Below are 19188 nucleotides of genomic sequence, written 5' to 3'. Positions count from 1 at the left end.
TCAGTTGCTACTAAATAACTACGAGTACCTAAAATCTACTTTAATTATGAAAACTCTATTTTCTATTACTGTTTTACTTGTGTAATTCTGAGCGAAAGTACATTATTCGTAAACGTTAACTATCATGTTCTCACAAGGGACATGAACTTGTCATCCGGACATGGGAATGAAACCCAGTCCATTCAATCAACATAACAGAGGGGTCCAAAGTTGATGGGAGGGATTTCTGGAGGAAATTTTCCCAATATTCTCTCACTTTTCCCTGTTCAAGTACGGTAAGGACTCCAATACATAGCACCTCTGGAAAGCTTGTTTCATGCTGAACAGAATGAACTATAAACTTTCCAATGAACAGTACTGACGCAATAGCTATTTCACTACGAGTCTACGATTTTATTTCTACTAACAGCCCCATGAGCAATTATCCGCCGCACATCGTCGGGCAGATCGCTACTATGACGGTATATAAGCGGATTTCGGGCGGGAACGAGGCGGGACATCGAGTCTGTCGAGTAACTGCAAACACTGGCGGACCGATGACTGTTATGTCGGGGTACCCGCGAACGCGGTACTGCGACGGATGTAGTCTTCGTACCATACGCTGATCGTGGCGGTTGTCCCTGCTTACGGTCGTGTGGTGGGAACGGATCGGCTTTGCATTACCCACAATTCTCCCCTCTTCGCGTCGTAAACGTCATTTGCTCTGGTTTTCATATGAACAGAAGAGAACTCGGTAAAGTCTGATGACCTAGGATATAAGAGCAACAGGTGACAGCACTGTACTCGTGTAACTATTGTCAGACAGTTCGCCGGCTTACAAAACTATTTTCGTGACCGGTTACAGCATAACATGTTACGTTATCTGTTACTTGGCAAAATGTCAAATATACTGCCTAAAACTTTGCTTACTGCAAACCATCAACTTCAAAATTACAATTCTCACTGACAACTACGAGATACTTCAGATATGCTTGGAAGGTATTGCCTTCTACAGCCCACCTATCCCCGGGTGAAATAGAATTCTTGAAGAAGAAGAAGAAGAAAAAAAAGGAGTTAAATCTTTGTATTTTAGCCATGTATTGGTATAAAGGTTCCAGCGCTTAAGTGCCAATACGTTGTTGCCAAAATTGAGAGTAGATTATTAAAAGCGGCATGAAGAAAAATTTTTGGGGGCAATCCGCCGTGGTTTACGGTAGATCCGATTACGTCTTGCACATGGGGAAATACGTGAGGGGATTTCAGCGGCTGGGTATCGGCTAAAAGCGGGGGGGCAGCGAGATTATGGCGCATACCCCGCCGGCGGGACGAAGGCGTAATTAGTGTAATCGAGCAGATGCCCCGGCGGCGGCGTCCGCCAGCGGCCCGCCATTCACACGTCGATCGGCCTACGGCGGCCCGCTGGCGGAATGCTTATGGGGAGAAAATGGGACCCAGGGACTTACTCAGTTGACCATGGCACCCAAATTTTTGTGCATGAACATAATCTGTTATGTTTATCGAATGAACTAGGTTTGATTCCTATGTCCGGATGACAGATTCATGTCCCTTCCTTGTGAGAACATGATAGTTAACGTTTACTAATAACGTACTTTCGCACAGAATTGCACAAGTAAAACAGTAATATAAAATTGAGTTTTCTTAGAGTAGACTTTAGGTAGTTATTTAGTAGGAACTGAATATAGGAAATATACAATTTTAAGCAAATTTATTATATATATATATGCATTATAACAAGGTCTTCTAAAAGATCCTTCCAATTTTCAGAACTAAGGGGCCATACCCCCACTAGGAAAATATGCTAGATACGCCAATGGTGTCAATGTCAAAAGATTACTCCAATGTTGTATACACTTCAAATAATCACGTCCTAAGCGCTATAAGATTACACGAATGTAATAAGGAAAAACTATTACATTCCTAGAATTAAAGGGCAATTTAATATTCCGAGAACTTTTAAGTCAAAAAGTAGCTTATTACAGTTTACAAGAACTCATTCAGCAGTGTAACCAGAACAAGGAAATTTTCTTTACATTTACTAAAACTTAGCTTAATTGTTAACGGCATATCCTGTCTGAATGTCCCAAACTACAGCACTTTCATTTGGATTTACTTGTTTGAAATTGACACATCAAGCAAACTAGAACACGTACTACGTCATTAACAGTGAAAGGGAAAGACAAAACTCGCATATTCACTACAATCTTGCCTATATGCTAGCGTTTAAACAATTTATATTTTCCCCCCACTATCTTTCACGTCTTCCGCTAGTTTTACATTATTGTTTACTTACTTACTACCCTCAAACAGAGCAGGAAACTTGAAGTCGCCACTAATGACCGAATATTTGTTTGGCCAGTGCATTTGACCCTTTACTTGCATGGTGGCTCAGTGATAGAGCGTTTATCTCTGATGATTGGGATTCCTGGTTCGATTCCGGCCAAATACATTTATGGTGGTGGACAACATCGTATCCATGGGTTTTCCCGGGGTACTCCCCTTCCTCCCATTCACAATAGAATAGGGTATCGAAAACCTTCTGATGGCAGCATTCAGTGTGACTTCACCAGTGGTACGCAACTATTCGACGGAACGCGTTCCCTGGATTCATTCATTCTAAAGGTAGGAAACAATACAACGTGCATTCAGGCTCGGACTGGCCAGGAATCCCAGGCAGTGGCCCTCTCTAAATATTATATGTACATTTATATATAAAATAATGAATATTGGATAACATGGAAAATAAGATAAAACATGTCTGCCGTGTTGGAGCATAGTTACTCGTTGCAGTTTGTTCCGTTTCCAGAGTTCAGTGGCCCCTAGCATTGAATGTAGTCTCGGGGTCCCATTATTGGAATGAAACGATCAGTATTATAAAGTCCTATTTGGGACCCTTTGTTTGTGGCCTAGTAAGAATATAATTCGACAATATAAAGAACGGACCCCTGCATCATATTATCTAAATGTGCATTGAGCCCCTACAAATCCCGAAATGAGACAGACTTTTATAAAGTCCTGCTGGGACCCTCTGTTAGTCGTTTGACAAGTTATTGCAACACTATAAAGAAACAGAACAAGTCCTCACCCTGAGGTCCCATTAAAAAAAAAAAAAAAAAAAAAAAAAAAAAAAAAAAAAAAACTGGAGCTACTCGTTGGTGAAGTAAATACAGAGCTTTAAATGAGATCATTGATACCCACATTTATCAAGGGAAGAGCAAGATGCAACAGGCTTCCAAAGAAATCTATTTCTGACTCTTTCAGTATTCTTGAACGACGTTACAACCAGTAGGCAGGAAGTTCGATGCAAAAACGAAGTTTCAAGCCCAGACCTTGTTGCATAAATGGCATGAATTCCAAACCATTGTGACGAGTGCTGTATAACAGTTTTGTAACATTCGCGTTAACAACCCCAGTCTCAAAATATTTACAATCGCAAGCTCTGAAATACAATACTGCTTGGAATTTAATAGCAAAATTACGTGAACAGCAACGCGGGAAATTTCAACACCAGGATGAAGAAGTTGCAAAAGTATATGACAAAGCGAAATACTTTTGCAAAGTAATATGTTTCATACACTTTAATACTCATAATAAACTACACGCCTGGGTGTTTATAACAGCTTTTGGTTTCCTCTAGAGACACAAACTATAAATAAAATTTGGTACACATATACGTTAGCAAACATAAGACAACATTTTAAAATGTTTCAACATATAATTGAAGGCTTTTGTGTGTCCACTGACAACATTCGTGAAGCAGCCACTTTATCTTCGTGTTATAACTATTCATAATACTCGATCTGTGAGCATTGATTCTAATTTCAGGTTATATTGATGTTGTTTCAGTTAGCATTTTATCATACCCCATTGGAAATAGCGCATCATTACAACAGGCAGTTAGTTATATATATATATAAAAAAGAAACTTAGTATACTCTGTGAGGCTCCTGCCGGGACCCTATACGCCCCAGTCCGAGACTGCGTGCATTCATTCTTTTGAGAAACAAAGCAGAAACTTTCGAACAAGAATAAACATGTAAATCCGAGGAAGAAAACTGTCAATTGTCAAAAAATGACCGCCCAGCACTTTCTTTCGTATTGCTTTGTATTTGACAGTGAAATTAAATTTGTTTTGTTCGCTGCAGTTTAGCATCTCCTTTCAGCACCGAGCCTATTTCAAACGTGGACCTACGGTTTAAGGTGAATCAGAACCACCGTAATGCGTTCCAATCAATCCAATCTAAAATCATGTGCAAAGGCGTGCGCTAGCCACTAGGCCAGCGAAGAGAGACTGAGTTACTATTAAAATTTCAGGCAGGAGAGATGTGGATGTTTAATTTCCAAAAGCAAGCAATCAAACGAAATAACACAACGTCATTCTATGGCCTTGCTATCATAAACATTACAAAACAAAATACATAATTGAGCAAGCAGAAGCTCATAATACACAAATACCGCTAATACTACCAAAATTCGACACCTTAAGGAACACAAATAAATTAAACTTTAAAAAAATATTTTGTTTAGTTTGATTGGAGTTTAGAGTCCCTTTGAGCAGCGAGGCTACACGAGCCATGAACCTGGAATTTAACGTGGGATCCGAACCATATGAGCTCTCACAGGAGATCGAACCCGGGTCTCCCGCGCCAAACGTAATTCATAGGCACAAAGGAGCTTCTATTGTTCTGTATCCAAATTTCAGCGAGAAGAAGCAATTGCACATGTGAATCTTCGAAAATTGTTTAAACTGTAACATTATTATCTTTACTTAAAAACTGGATGCAAAATACCCTCGGAAATGTAGGAAATTCGTTACATCGTCAAATGTGGGAGTAGACACTGGAAGAAAAATACTACCAAGGTTGCCTTTTGATAAATCAATATAAAAGGAAGAAAAAAATCTCTTCAAATATTTAAAAGTTATCGTGGAAAACATTTTCAGACACGTGTACATCAATGGTATCACGTTACTGTGTAAACACAAACCATCTCAACGAAACGTTAAACAAAATACACCTACTTGAAGGCTACGAAATTAGGAAAGCTTATTCATCCACGTAAGTATTGATGAGTGCAGTAGAAGAATAATTCAAACAAAGACAAAACATGGAAAATTTATTTTATTTAAACACGTGCCGTCACGAATGCATCTAATCCATCACTGGTCTAATGGACAGCGCGTGTGCTTTGTGCAGGAGGTTCAGAGATCGATTCCCGGTAGAACAACACCGAACAGTATTGTAGTTCAAATTTTACTATAAATTGTAGATCTCGTCCTATAGAGACTGGCTGCTGAACGTGAATACAAATAAATCCAATAATGAACGCCTTTACACTTATTTACATATTTCACTCGTGCTATAAAATAGAGATGTTCATCGACATAGCAAGTGAGATGGTTTTTATTATCTAATTCAAATTAAAAGCACAACTAAAAACAAGCTTCCTAACCGTGTAACTGACCCTTCATTGAGTTAAAAAAAAAAAAAAAAAAAGCCCTACGGTTATGGCGGTTAGGCTAAATGAGACTGTAATGATGAGAATGAATGAAACAGTGGAATGAAGAAAGCAAGAGAAGCCCTAAGAAACCCACGCACACAGTCTTTGTGTCCAAAGTTCACAAAGTTCATTGATTTGAGAAAATCTTCATTATAAGTACGCGCTGCGTATATCCAAATTTAACAGCGTGTTCCAAGTATTTTCCATTAATCCTTGATCTAAATAACAATTAGGGAAGTCCCTCTTCCGAAAACTAAATCTAAATTCCAAATTTGATGACCCATAACACGAGGACCAAAAGATTTGCACAGAAAAATATTTAAACGCTTACTAAGCAAGTCACAATCTACCTCCATGCCGAGATCAGTCGAGATCGGATGAGCCTGAAGATCCAATGAGTTCCGGCACTACCTTAAAATAATACACTTAACGATGTTTTTATCATTAAGCATTTTACTTCGAGGAAGCTCAGGAAATTACTCAATGCACTATGTATATAGCTACTGTTTTTCTGATTTTTTTTTTAAAAAAAAGAAAAATTAAATGAAGGTCGAAAATGCATATTTGTATATCATCTATATCGATGCATTAATTCTAAACACGCCGAGATATTTTCAGGTTTAACACTGTAGTTGAACCTAAGGCAGCTCAGTAGTAGGACGTTCATGTCAAAAAAAAAAAAAAAAAAAAAAAAAAAAAAAAAAAAAAAAAAAAAAAAAAAAGGAACAAGAGTTCGAATCCACTTTGCACTATTGATAATTGACCTTCCTATTTTATCTACAATGTTTTATTCTTGAGTTTTAATATTATTAATATGCTTGATTGAATCACTGAACTTAAAGTCATATTCATAAAATAACGACAGGGTTAACAATTAGAAATGAACCTGATGGCAGAACTTTCTTTGTCCTTCTGCGATGAGCTTTTGTAAGTCAAAAATTTTCTGCAGGAATTCTGCAGAAGAAACACTTGTGATTATTAAAAATACGCTTTACACGAGGTAAAAAACAGTTCAAACTATATTTATGCGAGTTGTCCGTGCATTTAAAACATCTATATATAGCAGGCATGTTTTTACACTTTTCTGTTGGCTATATTTTTTTTTTTTCCTCGGGTAATTTTTCTGCACAGGCGTGGCCAATTTTCTGCGATCACATCGCGGCATGTTCTGCTATGGGGGAAATGAATAGTTCAAAAAGATACTGTGCATTTAGTTATTAGCTGTCGTAGCGCCTTTTCGAACTGTACCTCTATTACTATTTAATATGTTGTGCTGTCCACCGAAGCTAAGGTTTAGATGCAAATTATTCACAGTAAAATTTGAAATGAAATGAAATCTTTCAGTTTAATGTCTGAGGATTATGCCTTTATGGTTAAGGAAGACAAATGATGGAATGAGAATGTGGGAGGAAACTGTAGTACCCGAGAAAATTCAGACACGATGCTGTTCACCACAAACTTGGGCAGGGATCGAACCAGGAACCCCAAGCAACAGAGGTAAGCGCTCTACCACTGAGTCACCGTACTCCCAAAGTAAAATCTGTAAAACCAGCTAAGCAGCAATTGGCTATGTGGTTAATTTGACTGTCATCCCGAACTAACACTTGATACGATCCCTCAACAAGTGTAAACCTATTTACTATAGTGTAGTGTAATAATACAATTTCACTGCACTAACTATAAACATGACAAATTTTAATATGTAAGCAGTGAAAAGAAATTGCAGTAAAAACAACATAAGAGATAATTATGTACTAACATATTTACTGCTGAAATTTAGAAATTATAGCTGCGAATGAACTTTTAAGAATATGACACTTCGAACTTCTATCCGTCCACTATTCTTATTCCAGAGCTAACTATTCCAATCTCCCTATTTCTTATACAGTAATCCACAAAAATACAACACTACTGCACATTGGAAATACATCGACTTTAGTGTGACCAATTGTTATACAATTGCTATTCTTTGTTTTTCCTTCCTACAGCAACTAGCACAGTTAAAGGGTGACATCAAGTCTGTGCCCGATATACGAGCTCACGCTTGGAGGGAACAATTTATAGGCTTTTTTTTTTTTTTCCTACCACAATCCACGATCGATATCTTTCCGGTGCTCACGAAGTCTTATAACTGCGACAATACTGACAGTTCTCCCCGGGATTAGAAAACCATTTGGTGAGTTACTTCGAAATTTCCCTATTGAACTATATTTAACAACACACATAGAATGTTGCCGGCACTCATGACGACAGCATCCCATAGTTTAAAAAAATGGCAGGACTTTGTCCCTATTCTTAAGCACTCAGGTGTATCGGTAAAGTATCTCATGCCTTATGCCTTCTGATTCACTTCCTATATCAAACACTGGAGCAACCCTAAGTAGGCTATCATCGTTGCTTCGTTATAACATTGTTGATGCCAAAATGAAGTCATTTTCTTGGGAGGGGAGTAAAATGTAGGAGTACACAGAAATTTTCAACGGAATGAAAAAAAACCTTCTAAATTAAATACATACAAGTTTCTTTTCGTAAATACTTTCTGGAAAATTCGTTTTATATAGAAATATCTGCAACTCAGAATAGCCTATTGAAGGCATGCAGATACGAAGGTGGCGAAATTGTTAACTTCCGCAATTTTTTTTTTTTTTTTATAATGGTCAACTTTTATCATTTTTTTTAAATTTATTAAATCGATTCTGGTGGTTCCTTACCCACACAATAAAAGTGGGAAACTAATGCAATTATAACATTAGACTGAATTAACAGTGAAAAGACTAGTACTACTTGTAGAATCGACTATAAACTCCTAAAGAAACTCATTTCAGAGATTGGTAACTTCATGGCTATAACTCCGTAACTAATAGATTCTCAGTAATGCCCATTATTAAATATTAGTGCTGAGCTCTTTAGTATCAAGTGAGGAAAAAAACTGCATTTAACAATAACTCGGAACCAAGCCTTGTACCGCTTCAAGACATATTCACACGTGTCTACAAAAAGAACCACCTATGGGGAAAACCAGAATGTCCTTGTTTCACTGCAAGAACAACTCCTACACCACTGATGAAGATTCTCACAAGCATTAAAAAGAAGTGAAGGCCTACGGATACAATGGAATGTCAATGCAACACATATTCTCAGCTTATCGGATGAATCAGCATTAATCCTGCAAGAGAAAGTGAAGTATCAGATAAATGAAAGTTCACCGAACACGGCACTACGTCATCAAGCGCAAGCTATCATATTGAAAGTTAGCTATCAATGCCACGCACGTAAGTACAACGACCTCTTATTAGCATAACACGTTTATTTTCCGCGTACACATGAAACAATTCAGAAAAAAAAAAAAAAGTTATAGGCCTATTCAGCACTTGCATATTTCAATATGCAGTAATATATTCTATGATAGGTGATAAAAGATGAGCCACGCCCTATTAATACAATGACAAGGAACCAATTTTCTAACCTCCGGAAAAATGAAATCTAAGTTTTACGTCCTCACAGTTATGCCGGTGATGAGAGATGAGTGAACTGGTTGAATAAAGAAAGTGGAAGGAAACGGGAGAACTCCGAGAAAACCCACAAGCACGGTGTTTGTCCACCACAAAGTCCACACGGCGCGAGCTGGGATCGAACCAGGAACCCCAAGCACCGGAGATGAGCGATCTACCAATGAGCCACCGCGCACCCTTCTAGCCTCTGGATATAGACGTGAAAATACTTGAGGAAAACTATGTGAAAAATTTCAAATAACATACTATAACTCAAAATCTATCGTCAGCTTTACTTACAATATAGAACGGAGTGTACCCAAGAAGAACATTGGATCATATCTAGTGCCAACCATATTATCCTGACGTAAGTAACGAAAATCCTGGAAAAACTCAATTTTCCCGACTTCATAACATTGAAAGCTTCAAAGTACAAACCAGGGGTAATGGCCACCGAAAAACTGCATCGGACAAATAAGTCGGGTCTTTCAACTATTTAGTGAAGCACCTGCCAACATCTGATGTATTTCTTTAAAAATAAGAATACCAAGAAGTGTGGGACGTTTGTTTATTTTGTGATTCACGTCCCTTTTTAACCAAAACTATGAGACATGGATCTACACCGTGACACTAGTGCAAACCACACGATCATTCACCGGTAATCGAACTCGTGTCTCACATATTGCCCATACAGCCACATTTAAAAAGGAAATTTAATTCAGTAAGGGTCAATTCGTTCTGTCTACGACATAAGCTTATATCATGTTAGCTAATCAACAAGACAGGCAACCTGAGTAGCAGCAACACACGAGATTCTTTACGCGACTACATTAGTACATTGATCTTCCGATATCTACCACGCGGCAATTTAACTTAATCCTAACCTAATACAGTGAACCGAACTGCAGATAATACTGACGCCTTCTTCCGTATGTTTCCATGGTATTAAATTCAAACATGGCTAATCAAATTTCTTGGTTCCAGGAAAATGAAACGGTACTATCAGGTATTATCAATATTTAAATTTATCCTTGCTGTAGATTTTACCAGAATGAAGTGACGAAATTAATTAACGGAAACAACACGGAAGTTGTGGGAGATTAATTGGTGTTAGTTTTAGCAGGAAAGGATGTACTACAGACAGCTCTTAAGCTCTCATTCTCACAGTCTTGAATTTTGAAAATTAGAGCCAATAAAGAATCAGAAATGTAGACAGTGTCTACAAAGCGATATTATATGAACTAATGATTGTTTTCACGGCCTTTCGAATAGTGTAGACATCTGGGAGCCTAAAAATTACGACGTCATAAACTATGCACCCAAATTTTTGTTTAAGTTTGATGTCTCACGATTATGCACGGATGGTAAGGGAGACGGTGGTGATGTAATACGAGGAAACGCAAGAATGCCGAGAAAACCCACACATACAATGTGTGTCCACCACAAAGTCCACTTGGTGCGGGCTGGGATCGAACCAGGACACCACCAGAGATGAGCTTTCTACCAAAAGCCACAGCACCGTATTCTGGTCTGAAAATCTAGCGACGGTTATTAATGTATTTAACAGAATTATGCAAATACTTCCAGGATCGCTTTCTACGTTTTTTAATGTTCTTCATTGTATACGTCATTCACTGACACCTGAATAAATGGGGTAAGCTTAGTGAAGAGCAGCACTGAAGTTGGATCCCAATTACTACCCAGGTTCGTGCCCTCTAACTAAGCGACCGGGAAATGAACAAAGGATCACGCACACAGAAACCACTTGACCATCAACGTGTATGAAGTTATGGAAGGAAACAGCAATTTCAACTTACTTTATTGGTTCTGTAACATCTTCAACCGAAAGTTCCGAAATATTTTCAAGACTTGAATGTTCAAATTATATAATAGATTTCAACCCTACAAACGACTCTCTACCACCAATTACACTCATGTTAACTGTAATCGTGGTGTAACGATATTGTCTAACAAAAATATTAGATTAACTGGCTAATGCCTCAGTGAAATAATGGGAATCACTAAAAAGCTAAACGAATTTCAATTCTCAGTCGGCTTAACCTAATCTGAAACTACACACCTTTACTATAAGATCTCGTTCAGAAGACTGATCGCAACCCAACTACAACTTTTCATGACGACCTAGAGAGAGAGCGAGCGAGCGAGAGAGAGAGAGGGGGGTCTCCTCACAAATTATTCAAAATAACACAAAGTATGTTTGGCTTTCGAATTCAAAGAAATATCATTAATTTCAGTACTCATTTCAGGGTAATAGTAGATATAAGTGGTTTCAGATTATTGACATAAGTCAGATAACAGATACTTATAATAAACAAGCTGTGGGGAAAGGAAGATTGGAGAGGAACTTGCACATATTGATTTCAATAAATCAAGGAAACTACTCATAGGTGAAAAGTAAGATACTGACAAGTCTAGTAGATCATTTGGACCCCGTCCTATTTATCTAGTCTTTTTTCTTTACCGATAATACGTTCTCGAGACATTTCTTATCTAGATAGTGAACTTGATTATATATATATAAACCTAAGAGGTCAAGGTGAAATCCTGAAGACTAGAAACAGTTCGAAATATTGTGATGAGTTGGATCATATACTTGAAGACATCCCCTTTTTCTGAATCTTCTTCCATTTATGATTACATTTTTTTTTTCCTTTTCATTAGATGACATACCACTGCAATCATCTTAGATTTATCTACCTACTTGTTCTCACATCCCTCACACTCTTCTCGTTTTCCCAACATTCTGCACACAATCCTCATTTCCATGACAATCTGTCCTCCTGAGCTTTCTTTATAGACCATGTTATTGGTCTGTATCATTTCTGACCTAACCACTGTTTTGTAAATCATTCCTTCTTTCTTTACCGTGATTCTGCTGCCACATAGTCATCACATACTTCCTTCCAATGCCGCCATCCCTGTTGGATTCTGGCAACCGATGAGCCTAAATATTTAATACTTTTCACTTCATTCAATCGTTCTTCTCGTAGCCTGAGTTCCCCATTTCCTTCTCCGCTTTACTTGAAATATTCCTGTCCCCCCTCTCCCGCTAGTCTAGTGGCTAACGTGGGCGTCTCGATTCCCGGTGAGAGAACGAAAATTTAGGTTCACAATAATCCACTCTCATTAACGACCAGTTTTCTTTAAAATAAAGAGCATAACAGTGGAACGTTAAATTTTTTTTAAAAAATATATTTTTTCGAGATATTCAGTTTCATTTTTATTAACATTTAGACCTCTACATTTCAGACTTCCTCCAACTCTCTACTTTCTTTCCAATTCCTTCCCTATTTGTATTGCACAGCACAATAGCGTTTGGCAAACATCATACAACAGGGGCCTTTATTTCGGTGTGATACAACCCTATAAAGGGATTTAGCGTGTTAATCCCACACTACTTGAATTCTAGTTCCTGCATAGAGATCATGAATTATTCTTACGCAATCCTCTGGCACTCCTTTCTTCCTCAGAGGTGAACTTTGTTGTGTACAAACACCATATGCGTGGGTTTCCTAATACTTTGTTCATTCCACATTATATTCATATTTTCCCCTGTCGATACATTTTGTACAAACTGCACCGTTGTCTATCTACTAATTTAAAAGTTACAACTGTGTTTCACACTAAATGGTCGACCCAGGATATATATAGGATGAACCACTTAAACTGACCCCTCATTGTTTTTCTAAATTAATTGAAAGAAATAATCCAAATTTTGTACCAAGCAAACATCGAAGGAGTGGAAACGTTTGACATACTTAACAACATCACTACGGTAAGTTATTACAAATTTTAAATTTACATGCAAAATGAAACATTAAAATACTACACTTTCTATTCTGTGTTGCCAACTACAGGATGTTATAGTATCATAAATATCCAAATATCGGAGGGCTCTACAACAGCAATAAAGCAACTGAGAGCAACGAGGCGGGGCACATCTAAAGTAATTTGGTGTCGGATACTATGACCACGATACGACACATTTCGAATAAGTAATTCGGCTTTCACTTTCGAAAAGCTTTTGCGGTTTCGGTTTTGAAAACCGCAAATGTCACAAAAATTTGACAGCACCAGTACTGATATATCGGTATCGGCAAATAGACACCGATATTTACCGATACATTTTCCGAATTATTTTCAATTTGCTTAATATTAACAGTGTCACTTATATTTAATCGATTGCTATTTATCATTTGTGCAATCGATTTCTTTATGCATGTGTATGTATTGATTATTTGGCGTGAGCACGTATTGGTTATTTGTCTTCCTGTGGAGTTAAGAAAGCTACATGAATTGCGTTTTAATTGCCACGGAAATGGCCCAAAAATTAACCTTTTGGAGCGCAATAATTCCAGCGTACTTTCATTTCTTCTTACAACGGTTCGATATGTTACTCAGGCGCTTTGAAATTAATTGAGAGAACATTTCGCAAAAAAAAAAAAAAAAAAAAAAAAAAAAAAAAAAAAAAAAAAAAAAAGTTCACAAGTTATTCTTTAATTGCACAAAAATCGACAGTTCCTAAAATGTCTTTTCTTCTTTCTAATACTAAGGAATATTGATTATAAAAAGATTAATAAGAATCAACTTCTACCTTTTTGTTTTGCCTACAGCATTTGTGATATTCCGCAGTTACAAATTGGTGGTGAAAGAAAAACAAATTCTCCTTTTTCACTAGCAGACACAAGAATGCCCTTTTCGCAGACGCAGCAAAGCCCCTTTCGTTGGCTTTTTTCATTGAACAGAAAACAACAAAGAAACAGTTGAGAATACTCGAAAGGCACTGCCAGAAAGAACTGAAAAAGAATTTTTTTTTCGAAACTTATATGAAATCTTATATTAAATGTATTTGATTAAAGTCAATAGATAATACAATTACATATTTGGAATCTGCGTATTAGGGGATCTGTTGAATTAGCCATATTGAGCTGTCACTCTTTATTAGTGATGTCAATTTAGCCTATCTTTGACTAAATCTAGCCTATTTGGAGAGGCATTTAGCCATAGAAATTTACGAAATGCTTATAGTCTCAAATAAAGCTTATTTTACGAAACTCTCTTTCCTTTTTTATTAGCCGTTAAATTAATTGTAAAAATTCTTTCTTTCTTCATGGTTACATATAGATCACAACAGGTATATTACCTAATGATAGTGACCTAGTCAGTTTGTATATAGTTAGAGCATGCATGAATTCACTTACATAATTACAGATACACATTTATAGATATGGCCATTTTAATTAATGAATCTTCAATAAGATTGTACAACAGTTCTTAGAGAACGGTCATTTATAGTAAATATGTCAAGTTCAGGATTACTTTCAGCATAGGAGTTAAAAATATAACACATTCTCCTAACAGGTGACATGTATAGCGTATTTGTTCTAGCAGTAGGTAAATGAAAAGTATTATTTCTAGGGCGCGTGCGTTTACCTGGAACATGTAATTCTAACTGGGATAGTAAATACTCAGAGTCTATATTATTTTGCAATAATTTCATTAAGAAAATCAAAAGTTGGGTGGTACGTCTATCTTCGAGAGATGAGATCGTGCTTACGAAGGAGGTCGGTATATTTTTCGAAATTTCGATATAGTCCGGTTTCCTTATAAGTTAAGTACCTCACAAAACGAGATTGAATCGCTTCAAGACGTGCTTTGTTTTTCTGACTGTTGGGATGCCATATGATTGAAGAGTAATCAAGTTTGGATCTAACGTAACTATTGAACAGGGTTCTAAGAACATTAGTATTTGAAAAGTCAAAGCCAAGTCTGATTACGAAGCCGAGGTTTCTGTAGGCTTCACTAACAATGCGATTGATATGATTATTGACTTTGTACAGGAGTGTTGTATTTACTGTAATTAAATTTTAGATTATTAGTTTTCTTAGTGAATGTAATAACGTTACATTTTTTAATGTTAATCTTAAGTTTGTTTTATATACACCCAGTATGTAGTGCGCTTAGATCTTCCTGTAGTGCCAGAGCATCGGAGAGCTGGGAAATTCTTCGATAGTTTTAAATCATCAGCAAATAATAATTTAGTACAATTTGGTAGCACATTTATAAAAATTAAGAATAATAATGGACCAAGGTTTGAGCCCTGAGGGATCCCTGACGTTACAATGAAACTTGGAGTTGTTATATTTTTATAATTTATATGTTGTCTGCGATGAAAGAGGTATGACATTAGGAACTGTTTAGTTTTGAGAGTGAAATTGAATGAAATAAGCTCGTTCAATAAAATATCATGATCCAGTGTATGAAAAGCTTTGCTGACATCCATATATATTGCATCAACTTTATTTCTACTTGCAATGAAGTGTAGTCAATTTGTTCCGCAATGAAGTGTATGAATTCAACGAGATTAGTTGATGAAGATCTCTTCGGCAGAAAACCATGCCGATATGAAGATATTAAAGGATGAATATGGTTAAAAATTCTTTGATAAACGATAGATATTTTAGCTGGGGCAGATAATAAGGCAATGGGTCGATAATTTTGAACGTCATGGTTGTCGCAGTTGCTTTTTGGTATTGGTAAAATACTCGAAATTTTCCACTTAGATGGGAACAGGGATGACGATAGCGATTTATTAAATATAGCTAGTAGTGGATATTTTAGGATTTCCGCGCATCCTTTTATTACATATGGAGGTACATCGTCCGGGCCAGGGGAGCTTCTAGGCTTGAGATTTTTAATTGCATTTTCCACTTCGGTCAGATGTATGGGGTGAAAATTTAGGTTGTCAATTATTTGAGAAGTTTCAAGATTTGAAGTATTTTGTATGTATAGGTGATGAGTTGCTGGCGATTTTTTGAAAGTGCTGTTTAAAAGCATTTGCAATTTCTAAGTTATCTTTTAAAATATTGTTTTCAAATCGAAGTGTGTTATGATCTGATTTTCTAGTTTTGTTTTTTACATACGATCAGAAAGCTTTTGGATTTTCTAGTATATTTTGCTCACAGTCGTATACATAGTTTTTATAAGCTTCGTTGATTTCCCTATTAAGGCAAGCTCTAATACTACAAAACTTTTCAAAATCAAGTATTATTTTTTTAAAAATTAGTCTATTTGTCATTCTAAATCATCATATTAATTGATTTCTCTAGACAGAGGGTATTTTACTACGCAACAAACATTTTTTTTTTCATTCTTCTTCTCCCTTCCCACCCACAGAATTACAACTATTTAATAATATTTATCGACTCAAAATTTCAATGTCGCTCCCGTAATGGCCCCATTATTTGCTACCTTTAATTATTTTACTTTTCACATTTCATTACAAGACTGAAAGTTTTCTAATACAAATTTAGTAAGCTGTTCATTTCTTCAAGCTACAAAGATTGTTTTTGTTTATTAAGGAAAGAAATAGGATATCTAATTAGCTTCAAAACTCTCAATGCAATCACAATAATTCATGTGGATGTACGGAGAAATAAGAAGCGTTTATAAGAACTATGACCTGCCGAAAGAAGTACTGCTGAAAATTCGGACAATAGCAGGCTACATAAACACAACCAATCAACAATCCAACGATGGTGCATCCAGTTCCAGCGCCTCGGCTAGCTGCGATGTCATCGATGATGATTTATTTCAATTAAACTGATAATACGGCTGTTGATATTCACAAATCATATGACTTGATTGTTTTTATTGTAATTCAGTCATGCATGTTGCTTGTTAGTCTTCTGCGGATAAAATTCAACATTTTATACGTTACTATAACTCACTTATAATCCTACACACAAAAACGGGGGTTTAAAATCTACAACGTGGGTTATAGGTTAGCAGTTCAAAGTCTAGAAATTTTTTTGCATTAAAAAGCTTAATTCTGAAGACCTATTTACCTCAGAAGTTGTTGGAAACACTGCTTTTTATCACCGTATATATATTGAAAATGAAGATATAACCAGCGGAAACCGGTTACTATTTGTTAACAAAATATTCACCATCCTCTTAGGTATTGTGGACACCAATATCATTTCTCTATGACTTACGGTTCCCAAGATATGGCTTCTTAAATCTCCCAAAATCTTTGGCCAATATCTTGGGAAATGGAAGTCATAGAGATATGATATTGGTGTTCATCAATACCTACGAGAACGCTGAACATTTTGGTACCAAATAGTGACCGGTGGCCACTGGCCAAATCACACAATTTTCCAGACAGAATTTTAAGATGTTGATGAGCAGATAATCAAATCTCTTCCTAGATCTTCATTGTTTAAGATTAAATTTAGGGGAAATATATTTTTGGTGTGGAACCTAAGATAAGTTCTGCTTTATGTCTTTATATGTCAAAATTGGCCTTATATCTAATATACCTTATGATAACGTTGTTCTTTTCATTATTCTGAAAATTCCTGATAATATATAAGAAATGTCGAAAGGTATCAATATCAGCTTTTTGAGTATCTGGTATCTGTGAAAAAGTGGTATCGGTACATCCCTAGTCTTATCTGGAACCTCCTCATTAATACTTAATAAGAAGTGACTTAGTAAACATGTCCCAAACTATTATAAAATGTTTCTTCACAGAGTAAATTCATGAAATCTATCTGTTAACTGTACTAGGTTAATCTTGAAAAATGGAATGAATATATATATATATATATACATATACATATATATATATATATATATATATATATATATATATATATATATATATATACGGTTGGCTGGTTTAAACCAGTTGGCTCGTTTAAAAAAAAAACTGGTTTCAGCCCCTCCTCCAAAAAATGAACGAAAAAAGGCAAAACAAACTTATTTCTGATTATAAGTAATATAAATACATAGAGCAGATTATTTAAACAAGCAAGTAAACAAAACAAAATAGTTTTTGGACTTTTTCGAAGAAAGAAAAAAAAAATGTTTTTTGCCAAAGAACACTTTCACAATTATTTATACCGTTATGGTAGAACCCGACACGAATTCGGAGGTTCAGAACTCACTCCTGACGCAAGTAGTCCCTGGTTTGATTCTAGTGCACGCGAGTTTGTCGAGGACAACTTCAATATCTGTGGGTTCTCTCATTTACTCCCAATTTTATTTAATCAACTCTTCTATAATCATCCACTTTCGATGATCATCAGTCGTTTTAGTCTAAAAGGCATAATCGTGGAAAACTACAGATTTAACTTAATTTTCGGAGTAATTATATTGACGTATTAGAATATACCATTAATCATACACACCTTTTTCTGTTCAGGAGACCGAGTCTTATTGGAAGATCTATTCTATATAAGATAGTGTGGATTATGCTTAGCAGAAGGGGTCCACAAGCACGTAAAAACATAAAATTTACAGGAGAAATGGATGATGCTTAGACCTAACATAACGTAACCAAATTTAATCTTAACTAAACTAACGTAATATTAGTAGAAATAAGCGAAATTCTATCATTCTTTTGGAAAATTAAGCTGGACCCCTATACTAACATAATGTAACAAACCTAACCTAATGTGAACAAATTTTCGATATCGGGACATACTTTAGAATTGCTAAACCCTCTCTGCTAAACAGTAGCCGATAATATTGCGTAATTTTTGTTGCGCCCATCATCCGGAGAGGTTCATGTCTCGGTGTGGTTTAGGGCCCCCGCAAAATTATATCGTTTTTAATGTCTAACCCCCCTTCAACATAAAGCTAAAAGGCAAGTCTATTATTAAAGGCAAGATCCCAACCAGTACTAGGGATTGTTTCTCTTACGGGAATCAAACCCAGGATACGCATACAGAAATCAGATATGTTGGCTACTTGGCCACGAGGAGGACTTCAGTACTGCACAAGAACTGGTCAAAAAATCAATTAAACAAGGCTCGTTAACAGTGGTATGTAATTACTGACCGCAATGTAAGCACACCCAATCCATCTCTACCAGCAACATTAATGTATCCAAAACATTACGCTTGTACACGAACGCAAAAGAAAGCTCCACCTTGCATTTTCGTGCTAGAATTATGTAGAAGTTAATTCACGGTAAGAGAAGCAACTGCTCGTTTACAGACTTTTGAAACTGCGGGAGAATACAACGTAGCATGAAAGTAATATGAATTATGTTATTACAGAATTTCATATTATTTCAAGATATATGCATATTTTAAAAGATAACAATAAAATTCTGCATCCAGGTCGTTTTTGGCACACCATTCCACGTAACTGTTGAAAAATTATAATT

At 36.2% G+C, this 19188-nt stretch overlaps 2 protein-coding genes across 2 annotated transcripts in view; one reads left to right on the top strand and one right to left on the bottom strand.

Annotated features, from left to right (window-relative positions):
* The window catches only part of LOC145668504 (secernin-3), a 98170-nt gene that overhangs the window by 18467 nt on the left and 60515 nt on the right, over nucleotides 1-19188 (top strand). The window lies entirely within an intron of this gene.
* LOC145668503 (putative citrate synthase 2, mitochondrial) overlaps nucleotides 1-19188 on the bottom strand; it is a 76677-nt gene that overhangs the window by 56745 nt on the left and 744 nt on the right. The window lies entirely within an intron of this gene.

Source organism: Thermobia domestica, chromosome 13 (assembly GCF_964235325.1).
Source record: "Thermobia domestica chromosome 13, izTheDome1.hap1.1, whole genome shotgun sequence".
NCBI classification, from domain to species: Eukaryota; Metazoa; Arthropoda; class Insecta; order Zygentoma; family Lepismatidae; genus Thermobia; species Thermobia domestica.
The sequence above is the reverse complement of the archived record's forward strand: the minus strand, read 5'-3'. Positions and strand labels throughout refer to the sequence as shown.